At 34.3% G+C, this 11,625-nt stretch overlaps 1 protein-coding gene across 2 annotated transcripts in view; it reads left to right on the forward strand.

The window, feature by feature from the left end:
- LOC143907154 (uncharacterized) overlaps window positions 1–11,592 on the forward strand; it is a 28,199-nt gene extending 16,607 nt beyond the window's left edge. Inside the window, exons 1-2 of one of the 2 annotated variants that reach the window (XR_013259749.1) lie at window positions 1,682–10,551; window positions 10,950–11,592. The gene's annotated coding sequence lies outside the window, so the exon portion shown is untranslated. Of the gene's footprint in view, window positions 1–1,681; window positions 10,552–10,949 lie in introns of those variants that run through there. The other variant, XR_013259748.1, reaches the window with a different exon arrangement.
- The last annotated feature ends 33 nt before the right edge of the window (window positions 11,593–11,625 follow it).

An 11,625-nucleotide genomic window follows, 5' to 3' on the forward strand; every position in this document is an offset into this window, starting at 1 on the left:
CCTTTAGCTTCTACTTACTCTTCTGACAATTTTTTTCCTGCTTTTTCTCATACTCCTCGATACCTATGCAAATTTTCAGCCGTGCCGATCGACAGTTTTTTTTATTGGAAAATTTACACGTTTGATCGCCCGCCCACCCACTTAGCTTCCAGTCCGCCTTCTGACGGTCGGGCTTTCGCTTTGCCGGCAGCAATCGAACCTTTTCCAAATAAAATATTTCATGGACCGAGGCATGTTGCTTTTTCTGTTGCCAGCTCTTAGACTACTACGTGCCGTCCAACCAGAAACCCAGCAGTTTGAGCTGGGTCCCTATGGGGACGCGGACTCCATCCACCATAAGGGCCATATTTTCGGGTGGCTTTCCTCTCAAGCGGTCATAAAAGAAAGCCGCTTAAGTTTTCTGGGGAGCCACCCGTAGCCCAAGGCCCTTTATTGCTTGCACCACGCAAGCCACTCCAACGTTGGCTAATTATGAATTTTGGCCTGATAAGAGCTTATATGGTCATGTGTGTGATTATATAAGATTATATATAAGAACATATATGTATATATTTAAATAAGTTTCAGAAAATTGTTATTTTCAAATGTTATTTTTTATATAAGTGCCACTTTATTATAAGAATGGACTCCACAATCTAACTGATACAAAAATTGTGCCGCTCCATAGCACGAGACTGTGTCTTTTGATACCGTTTTTATAACACTGTTTGTCAAATTTTAAATGCAAAAAATAGATCCCATCGAATGCCATTTATCGGATACTTTAAGATACAATATTTTGATCTGATCATATATAATCTTATATGATTATATAAGTTCATATATGGTTATATTATTTTCAGTAGTTTAAGATTTAAATTATAAGGTACCCGGGAAAAAAAATCTCTTATAATGTCTTATATGATCATATAAGAAGCGATCTTATCATATAGGAATTTTGGCCTGATAAAAAGTTTATATGGTCATATATAATTATATAAGATTTTAGATATAAGAACATATATTGTGACGTGACAAATGTCACGCCCCTCACCTCAGATGGGAGCTCGGCCGAGGGAGGCGTCAGGGATGGTGGCGGGCGGAGGGCAAGCGTTTAGGTTAGGATTTAAGACCTTTTGAGCGAGAATTACAGGTATCGAGGGAGCGGGGAGCAGTTGGCCAGGAACACAGAAATCTGTAACGGCGTATGCCGCACCGCTGGACTTTCAGGTTGACAGCCGGAAGCTTCTAAGGACGGACGGTCGACGGGCGGGTCACGCTGGAGCCCACAGCCGGAACAGCAGCTGGCCTGTCAAGGCACACACATAGCCCGCACTAGCGCACTGCAGCCCAAAAACGGAGGACCCGAGAGGGGGGACGCCCTGACAAAGGTCCCCGTCGAGGAACGGGGTCACCACCGGGATACCGCCACCGGTCGACGAGCCATGGCCCGTCCAGCCGTCGAACAACCGGGCGATGAGTCGCGACCTGGACAGCCGGTCTCACGTAGGCGGAATTTAAAACTACCGCCGGCGGATGGAAGCAGATGCGAGGGGCGCCCTCGCAAGGCGCGGCGATCGCCTAGAGGGATCGCGAACGTGCCAGGGCGCAGCACCGACCGGGCTAAGGATCCCTGGTAACCATCTCCGATAGAAAACGATAAAAAAATTTCTTATCGTTTTTAATACGGTTAGTGAATCGTTTATTTACGGTACTCTATCAGAAACTCACGTTACAAAATACTTGGGATCCTATCGTAAATGTCTTATCAGCTATACATCAGTTTTTATCGTTTTTAATATGGTTAGTGAATCGTTTATTTACGGTATTCTATCAGAAACTCACGTTACAAAATACTTGGAATCTTATCGTAAATGTCTTCTCAGCTGCACATCAGTTTCTATCGTTTTTAATATGGTTAGTGAATCGTTTATTTACGGTATTTTATCAGAAACTCACGTTGCAAAATACTTGGGATTCTATCGGAAATTTCTTATTACCTTTATATCGGTCTCAATCAGTTTTTAACATAATTGAAGTTTCGTTTATTCACGATACTCTATAAGAAATTCTCGATACAATACACATGGGCTTGCATCCTAAATTTCTTATTAGTGGTGCATCGGTTTCTATAATTTTTAATGGTATTAAAGTAGCTATAATTGTCTTTTTAATATGGTTAATAGTGAACCGTTTATTTACGATGCCCTGTCAGAAAAAAATTGGAAAAATTTGAAATTTCTCAGCTATATATCAAATTAGTCAGAACATCTTTAGATGTTTGCTACTCTGCATGCCACCGGATTATAACCGTGTAAAAGAAAAATAAACCGTATCAGAGATCTTTCTATGATAAAGAAAGAACTGCATTTTTTTTGAAATAATTAAGCTTCCACCTTTGCGACAACAGCACCAGGAAGCCAAGGGCCAAAATTTTCACGGTTATTAGAGAAATAAAAACAACATTTACATTAGAAACGTCTTATTTAAAATTGCACTAAAATACAAATAAAATATTTTATTATTTTAATCTTAATAACAAATCACACACACACACACACACACACACATAAAAATACTTCGACGAACTTTGTTTTCGAAGATGATAAGTTGTATGTCGGAAAATCCTGATAAGAAACGATAGATGTGTCGGTTCGGTTAAGTCGTATAAATATCGACGAGATGTCTATCGTTTTAACCTTATAAAAACATATGCAAAGTAGAAGGTTTTCAAACGATTCAATTTATATCATTAATATACGATAGAAAACGAACCGATTTGCTGCCGTACAGAAGATGATAAGTTGTATGTCGGAAAATCCTGATAAGAAACGATAGATGTGTCGGTTCGGTTAAGTCGTATAAATATCGACGAGATGTCTATCGTTTTAACCTTATAAAAACATATACAAAGTAGAAGGTTTTCAAACGATTCAATTTATATCATTAATATACGATAGAAAACGAACCGATTTGCTGCCGTACAGAAAATGATAAGTTGTATGTCGGAAAATCCTGATAAGAAACGATAGATGTATCGGTTCGGTTAAATCGTATAAATATCGACGAGATGTCTATCGTTTTAACTTTATACAAACATATACAAAGTAGAAGGTTTTCAAACGATTCAATTTATATCATTAATATACGATAGAAAACGAACTGATTTGCTGCCATAAAGAAGATGATAAGTTGTATGTCAGAAAATCCTGATAAGAAACGATAGATGTATCGGTTGGATTCCGTTGCGTGTAATTTTGGTAATCGTCGTTTGTTTAATCGTGTCGTAGTGTAGCGAATTGCGTTGGGAATACGGTAAGGACTCGCGTTGTGAAAACGGTCCGCGTTGAGGATTGTACGTGGCGAGATGAGCTTTTCGTGAGCATCACGTGATCGCGCCGTGGCGCCGGGCGCCTCTGAGTTTTGCGCCCTTTTGGGACTCGCGTAATCGGGAGATTCGCTGGTCATTCGGGACTCGCGTAATCGGGAGATTCGCTGGTCATTCGGGACTCGCGCAATCGGAAGATTCGCGGTCATTTCGGGAGGTTGCTCTTGCGCGTGCGAGAGTCTCATGATTGCCGTTTCTGGTTAAGTTCGCGCTAATTGTAAGTGGATGTTATCGTTTCTGGTTAAGTTCGCGTTAATTGTAAGTGGATGTTCGGGCGTTTTATCGAGATTAATGGCTCACGGTTGTGTCGCGTTTACTTGTGGAGTCAATTCGTGCGTCTCGTTGTGAATAATGATTCCCGGTTCTGTCGCGGTTAATTGTAAGTGAATTGCGTTAGTTATAAGAGCGTAATGTCGTGCGTTTCGTTGTACGTAAAGGCGCGGTTATTTTGCGTTTGATCGTCAGGGCAGAATTTGTGGCGATTTATGTTGAGGAGTTATTAAGGTGAGAAACGGATTGGAATTGCTGAGCAATCCGGCGACGGAATGAGTATCGCGCTCGTGGGGTGACACGGGACGCTAACTTGGATTCTACTTGCTCGCCGTGGAAAATGACTATTTCCTTCTACATGTTATCCGCCTTATTTAAATATATTATTATTCTTTGTTTATTGTTACTCGAATGTGTTAATTGCACTACGCTCCCTTTCTGCCTCCAACTACGATTCCTCGATTAGACTCACGCCTGAGAGACTTTGAGTACGGAGATTTAGTATTGTGGTGCAAGAAATCGTACCTGGCGCTTAAATTTTTGAGGAATTATTCAGTCGAGCTACCATCTGGGTCTCTGAGAGTCTATCGCGATTTCCGAATTATCTCGAAGTAAGTAGTAAAAAAAAAGCGACTTTGCGCTCCGGCCCGGCTGGCGAGACCGGGCGGACATCGTCGTTTGTCGTCATAATATATTTAAATAACCCGGGAAAAAATGGAGGCGATCTGACCATGTCTGATTTGATAAAATGAGATACAACGAGATCTGAAATTTAAGTAAAATCAGATCTGATTGGATACAATTTTATCTCACTAGATCGGCATGGCCATATTTAATCACATGCAGCCAGATATGCTGAACTATAATCCGATCTCACCAAATCTGACCATTGCTGCCGTTCGATATTGAATCGCAGATCCAATCAGATCTCTTCCGATCTAATCGGACATTATCTGATTGCTTCAGATCTCCTGAAGTACGAGCAGACATTATGCCTCAGATCTTGTCGGATCTAGGACATATCTTGATCTCACCAGATAAGACCAATCTTGGCTTACAAAGTTGTGTTGCTGATCCAATCAGATCTCTTCCGATCTTGCTGGATCTGAGCAGACCTAGTCAGACATATCTTGATCTCACCAGATAAGACCAATCTTGGCTTACAAAGTTGTGTTGCTGATCCAATCAGATCTCTTCCGATCTTGCTGGATCTGAGCAGACCTAGTCAGACATATCTTGATCTCACCAGATAAGACCAATCTTGGCTTACAAAGTTGTGTTGCTGATCCAATCAGATGTTTTCCGACCTTGCTGGATCTGAGCAGACCTAGTCAAACATATCTTGATCTCACCAGATAAGACCAATCTTGGCTTACAAAGTTGTGTTGCTGATTCAATCAGATCTTTTCCGATCTTGCCGGATCTGAGCAGACCTAGTCAGACATATCTTGATCTCACCAGATAAGTCCAATCTTGACTTACAAAGTTGTGTTGCTGATCCAATCAGATCTCTTCCGATCTTGTCAGATCTGAGCAGATCTCGCCAGTATAGAACTTATAAAAATTTCGTTCTCAAATTGTCCATTATTAATTTTTACACCTAATGTTGGACATTATTGTATCAAATATAATATTAACTATGTAAAGGGGAAGCTTTTAAATGATTTTTGGTCAAAAAATCAATTAATTTTTATATTAAAAACAATTTTCTTAATTTTGAAACATTAACATTATATAATAAATATAATCTCTGCCAATTTAATAATAATTGTTAATGTTGACACCATATTTAGAATTTATTATAAATATTCCATTAAAAAAGTACCGTGCAAAATTAATTAATAATAGGTAAATATAAAAGATTAATGTGTATATGTATATATAAAACATAAATCTTTTAAATTATTTTGCAAACATACCTTATAATTACATATAAACTTATATAGTCATATAAGATTATATAATGTTGCATCTCAAAGTATCCGATAGATGGCATCCGACGGAATCTGATTCTCGTATTTAAAATTTGATGAACAGTGGTATAAGAACGGTATCAGACACGGCAGTGTCGTGCTAAGTTGCGCCAAGTTATGTAAATCGTGGAACGGCACAACTTTTGTATCGTGGAGTCTACTTTTATAATAAAGTGGCACATTTAAAAAATAACATTTGAAAACAACAATTTTCTGCATTGGATTATTGGATGGACACCGGATCGGATCAGATCTATTTATGTCTGATTGGATCTGAGCAGATATAATAGATTATTCTCGTTACATCTGACTCTATCTTCTAGGATTGGATCAAATCTACTCATGTCTGATTGGATCTGATCAGATAGGGCCAATATTTTAATCAAACCAGATCTGAGTGGATTGGATCTGATTCTATTTTTTCCCCGGGAAGTTTTAGAAAATTGTTATATATTTTCAAATGTTATTTTTTAAGCGTGCCACCATATTATAAGAGTGGACTCCACGATACAACTGATACAAAAATTGCTCCATAGCGCGAGACAGTGTCGTGTCTTTTGATGTCGTTCTTATAACACCCCAGAAAAAAACCTCTTATTTGTTCATATTAGTAGATATATAATTATATATAGTCATATAAGAAATGGAAATATAATCTTGAACAATCCCGGGGAAAAAAAATTATATATAATTATATATAAATATATATGATTATTTGTGATTATATATGAAATTTGGTGTTTTATATAAAATTATATATGGGTCCATATATCATTATATATGGGCATATATAATTTTAAATATAACTAGATATGAACAATAGATCATATATGCATTCATGTATGGATACATATAAGATTCATATGGTAGTATATATAATAACAAGAGTTATATATTTTGACCAAACTGACTTTAATGTCAAAGATTCTTACATTACATTAACTCGACGTTTCGACACTGGTTTTGTGTCCTTATCAAGAGATTTCTAAAAAGTATACATAACAAAGTCATTACAATAAGCACATCGTTACAGAAACGAATGTCGCACAAGGAACAATTAAAGTAAAAAAAGAAATATCTACCTATCTCATCATGTTCAAGAATTACTTTAGCCACACGTAAGGTTCTTGCAGTTCTAACTTTGTCAAAAAAAATTTTTTTTTAAGTCGCAATTTAGAGAGCCGTAATCATAATACGAACGGAACCGACAGGTGACACGTCGTTCCGAATCAAAAGACAGTGACTGACTAATTTCCGAATTATAAATAAGCAACTAGGTCAACAGAATAAAAACATACACCTAGAGAGAAATTATTAAGTAGCTCTTATAATTCTATCGTATAGCGGATTGATATTTTCAGTGTCCTTTTTTAAATTGATCGTGTTCATTTGTTTTTTTTTATGTAAAACATTTCTGCAATTTCCCTCTTCTTCACATTTCTCTCTCTGTGCATAATCTCCGTATCGGACCATTTGAAATTATGTCCGTGTGTAAGTTGGTGCTTGCTAACTATGGAGTGCTTATTCACATCTTGTCAGTTTGGTCAAAATATATAACTCTTGTTAATTTTTCACTGACAAAGAAAAGAATTTGTTAATATATATAATAACCCTATATGATTATTATATATGATTATATATAATTATACAGGCGATTAAAATATATTTAAATATATATAAATGTTTTATATACAATTTGTATATAGATAAGTTCATATAATTTATATGTAAATTATATATAAGAAGCATTTATCCATGTAAATTATATATGATTATATATAATCATATATAAACTTTAAATTCGGATTATCCAATAGATGGCATTCGATGGGATTAGTTTCTCGTATTTAAAATTTGTACAGTGGTATAAAAATGTCTTACGTCAAGCAGTGCCAAAGTTATAATACATGGAATAAATTATTTCACTTTTGATTCTATAGCTTTTGAAAAAATATAAATCTTAATTTATCAATGCTTTATTATCGAATTTAACAGTTTTTTTTTCAATATATATTGACCATATATAGTCATATATAATTATATCTATTTACATATATATAATCTCATTATATATATGTTCATATATGATATTATATCCCACTCGGCATGTTAAGTTGCTGAAATATTGAAATATTCGGAAATGGTGCAGAAATATTTCGTTAACATTTTATTTGTAACTATGCATCTGAAATATTTTAGAAATGTACCTGCATCATGTTTTTTATAATATTGCATTAACAATATTTCTGAAATTTTACAGAAAGTTGTTTACAATATTTGTAAGTTTCTGTAATATTGCAAAAAATGTAGCAGATGCAATATTTCAGAAATATTTCTGAAACATTATAAAAGTAATAGTACGTTTGCATTGTACAAATAATATTTCTGTAACATATCAAACGCAACATTGCATTTAAAATATTTCTGAAAATTTTCTGAAAAATTGCGTAGATAATGAAAAATTTAATTGCAGGCTGTGAATTTCTACAATATTGCAGAAGAAATATTGCAGATGTAATGGTTTAGAAACATTTCTGATACATGATAAAACTATTATTACGTTTACATTGCACGCGTTATATTTTTGAATGTTTCACATACAACATTGCATTTGTAATATTTCCGAAAAGTTGCTGACAGACTTTAGAACTTATAAAAAATCAAATTTATTATTATATAATTACTGCATTTTATTGCATTTTTTCTCTTTTATTAAGAATTTTCTAATATTCCAAATTTTGTCATATGGCATTTTTAATATAAAATATAAAATATTTAATAATATTTAATATAAAATAATATTCGACGCTGATTGGGAAAAAATATTTATTCGTATATTTGTATTGATAATATTGTTATGCGATAGCTTTATGCTCACCAAAATATAAAAAGTATAAGAAAGAAAGAAGCTGACCCTGGTAACCATCTCCGATAGAAAACGATAAAAAAATTTCTTATCGTTTTTAATACGGTTAGTGAATCGTTTATTTACGATACTCTATCAGAAACTCACGTTACAAAATACTTGGGATCCTATCGTAAATGTCTTATCAGCTATACATCAGTTTTTATCGTTTTTAATATGGTTAGTGAATCGTTTATTTACGGTATTCTATCAGAAACTCACGTTACAAAATACTTGGAATCTTATCGTAAATGTCTTCTCAGCTGCACATCAGTTTCTATCGTTTTTAATATGGTTAGTGAATCGTTTATTTACGGTACTCTATCAGAAACTCACGTTACAAAATACTTGGAATCCTAATTGTAAATATCTTATCAGCTATATATCAGTTTCTATCGTTTTTAATATAATTAGTGAATCATTTATTTACGGTATTTTATCAGAAACTCACGTTGCAAAATACTTGGGATTCTATCGGAAATTTCTTATTACCTTTATATCGGTCTCAATCAGTTTTTAACATAATTGAAGTTCCGTTTATTCGCGATACTCTATAAGAAATTCTCGATACAATACACATGGGTTTGCATCCTAAATTTCTTATTAGTGGTGCATTGGTTTCTATAATTTTTAATGGTATTAAAGTAGCTATAATTGTCTTTTTAATATGGTTAATAGTGAACCGTTTATTTACGATGCCCTGTCAGAAAAAAATTGGAAAAATTTGAACGTTCAGATATATATATGTCAGAACATCTTTAGATGTTTGCTACTCTGCATGCCACCGGATTATAACCGTGTAAAAGAAAAATAAACCGTATCAGAGATCTTTCTATGATAAAGAAAGAACTGCATTTTTTTTGAAATAATTAAGCTTCCACTTTTGCGACAACAGCACCAGGAAGCCAAGGGCCAAAATTTTCACGGTTATTAGAGAAATAAAAACAACATTTACATTAGAAACGTCTTATTTAAAATTGCACTAAAATACAAATAAAATATTTTATTATTTTAATCTTAATAACAAATCACACACACACACACACACATAAAAATACTTCGACGAACTTTGTTTTCGAAGATAATAAGTTGTATGTTGGAAAATCCTGATAAGAAACGATAGATGTGTCGGTTCGGTTAAGTCGTATAAATATCGACGAGATGTCTATCGTATTAACCTTATAAAAACATATGCAAAATAGAAGGTTTTCAAACAATTCAATTTATATCATTAATATACGATAGAAAACGAACCGATTTGCTGCCGTACAGAAAGTGATAAGTTGTATGTCGGAAAATCCTGATAAGAAACGATAGATGTATCGGTTCGGTTAAATCGTATAAATATCGACGAGATGTCTATCGTTTTAACTTTATACAAACATATACAAAGTAGAAGGTTTTCAAATGATTCAATTTATATCATTAATATACGATAGAAAACGAACCGATTTGCTGCCATAAAGAAGATGATAAGTTGTATGTCAGAAAATCCTGATAAGAAACGATAGATGTATCGGTTCGGTTAAGTCATATAAATATCGATAAGATGTCTATCATTTTATTCTTATATATCCGTATTAATGCATACGGTAAAATTATTACCATAAATAACGATACATATTATATCGTGTATATACGATTGATTCAGATGGGCAATAATTGTACATATAGAAAACGATTCATAACTATAAAATTTGTATAGTTATTTTCTTATTTGGACCTAAAACGATAGAAACCGATTCGATTCGATTAATGTTTTATCTGTCTTCTAAATATGCAACGATAGAACCGATAAGATACGATTAAAAACGATACAAATATAGCCGTTTTTAATCGTTTTCTATCGGATATGGTTACCAGGGGAGTCAGAGGATCACCACTACTCTGTTCGATCATCGATGTCAAGCGATCCGACAAGGCGCCGGTATACTAAGTACTAGGATGGGTGACCGGCTGAGAGAGCGGATTTCTTTGGACAAACGCGCGGCGGCTATACGCACATATATACGGCTTAATATATTTTTTTTGTTCCGGTAATAAAATATTTCATTTTTTACATATCAAAACAAATAGTTTTTACGTCAGTAAGAAAATTTTGTTTGCTAATACAAAACATTTTTCTCAGTATAAAATATAAAATGTATTTGAAATATCCCTGAAGCTTTTCTGCAATATTTCGTAGATATAGTTGAAAAATATTTTAGTATATTACCGAAATATTGCCGAAATCTTTCAGCAAAGTTGCTTCGAAATAATTGCGGACATTGAAACATTGCCAAAATGATGTAGAAACGGTCGTAAAATATTTCTGAAATATTGTTGAAAGGTGTAATATTTCAAATGGAATTTTGCAGAAATGTTTCTGAAATATTACAAGCCGAGTGGACAATTAGAATGCGACTACAGTCCCCCTTTTCTTTTTTTTCTTAAGGCTGGCGACTACAGTCTCTGAGTGACCTTGACTCTAGATGCTATATGCCATTTTGTTACAAAATAGCCTCAGTGGCCAGACTCTTAAGGCTCATCTACACGACAAGGCATAACAGCGCGGCGCAAGTGCGCGGCAACAAACTCAAGCGTAGGCGCAAGATGTCTGCACCATGCTCGTCTACACAGGAACACGCAACGCAGGTGTTGAAACAAGCGCAAGACGCGTAGAAACGTTTAAACGTGCAGTCGTGATACAACCAGGTGAATAATTGCTGTGACTTTTTTTAATCTGCTAGCAGTGCTGTTGTGTAAACATAAATATTTATACATATACATATATATTTTTTTTTCTAAATTTGCTTATATTTGAAAAATTAAAATAACAATTTTTAGGTTTAATTTATAATTAGAGATTATTAACGAGTAAACAAATGGTTATTTATAAGTATAGTAAGATTAATATTTAGTAGTAAGTAGATTAATAGTATAGTAATATTTATAAGTATAGTAAGATTAATTAGTAAGATGAAGCGAATAACGGGGAAAACCGCGAGACTGCGCCGCACGTTCAAAACTCTGCCTCATTTCAGTAGAAAATGTTAATAAAGGAAATGAAAAAATAATTAAAATTTCTTAAATTACAATTATAATTGTGTTTTTATTTATTTTGAATTACT

This window comes from Temnothorax americanus, unplaced genomic scaffold (genome assembly GCF_048541705.1).
Source record: "Temnothorax americanus isolate GAGA-0224 unplaced genomic scaffold, ASM4854170v1 Scaffold8, whole genome shotgun sequence".
NCBI classification, from domain to species: Eukaryota; Metazoa; Arthropoda; class Insecta; order Hymenoptera; family Formicidae; genus Temnothorax; species Temnothorax americanus.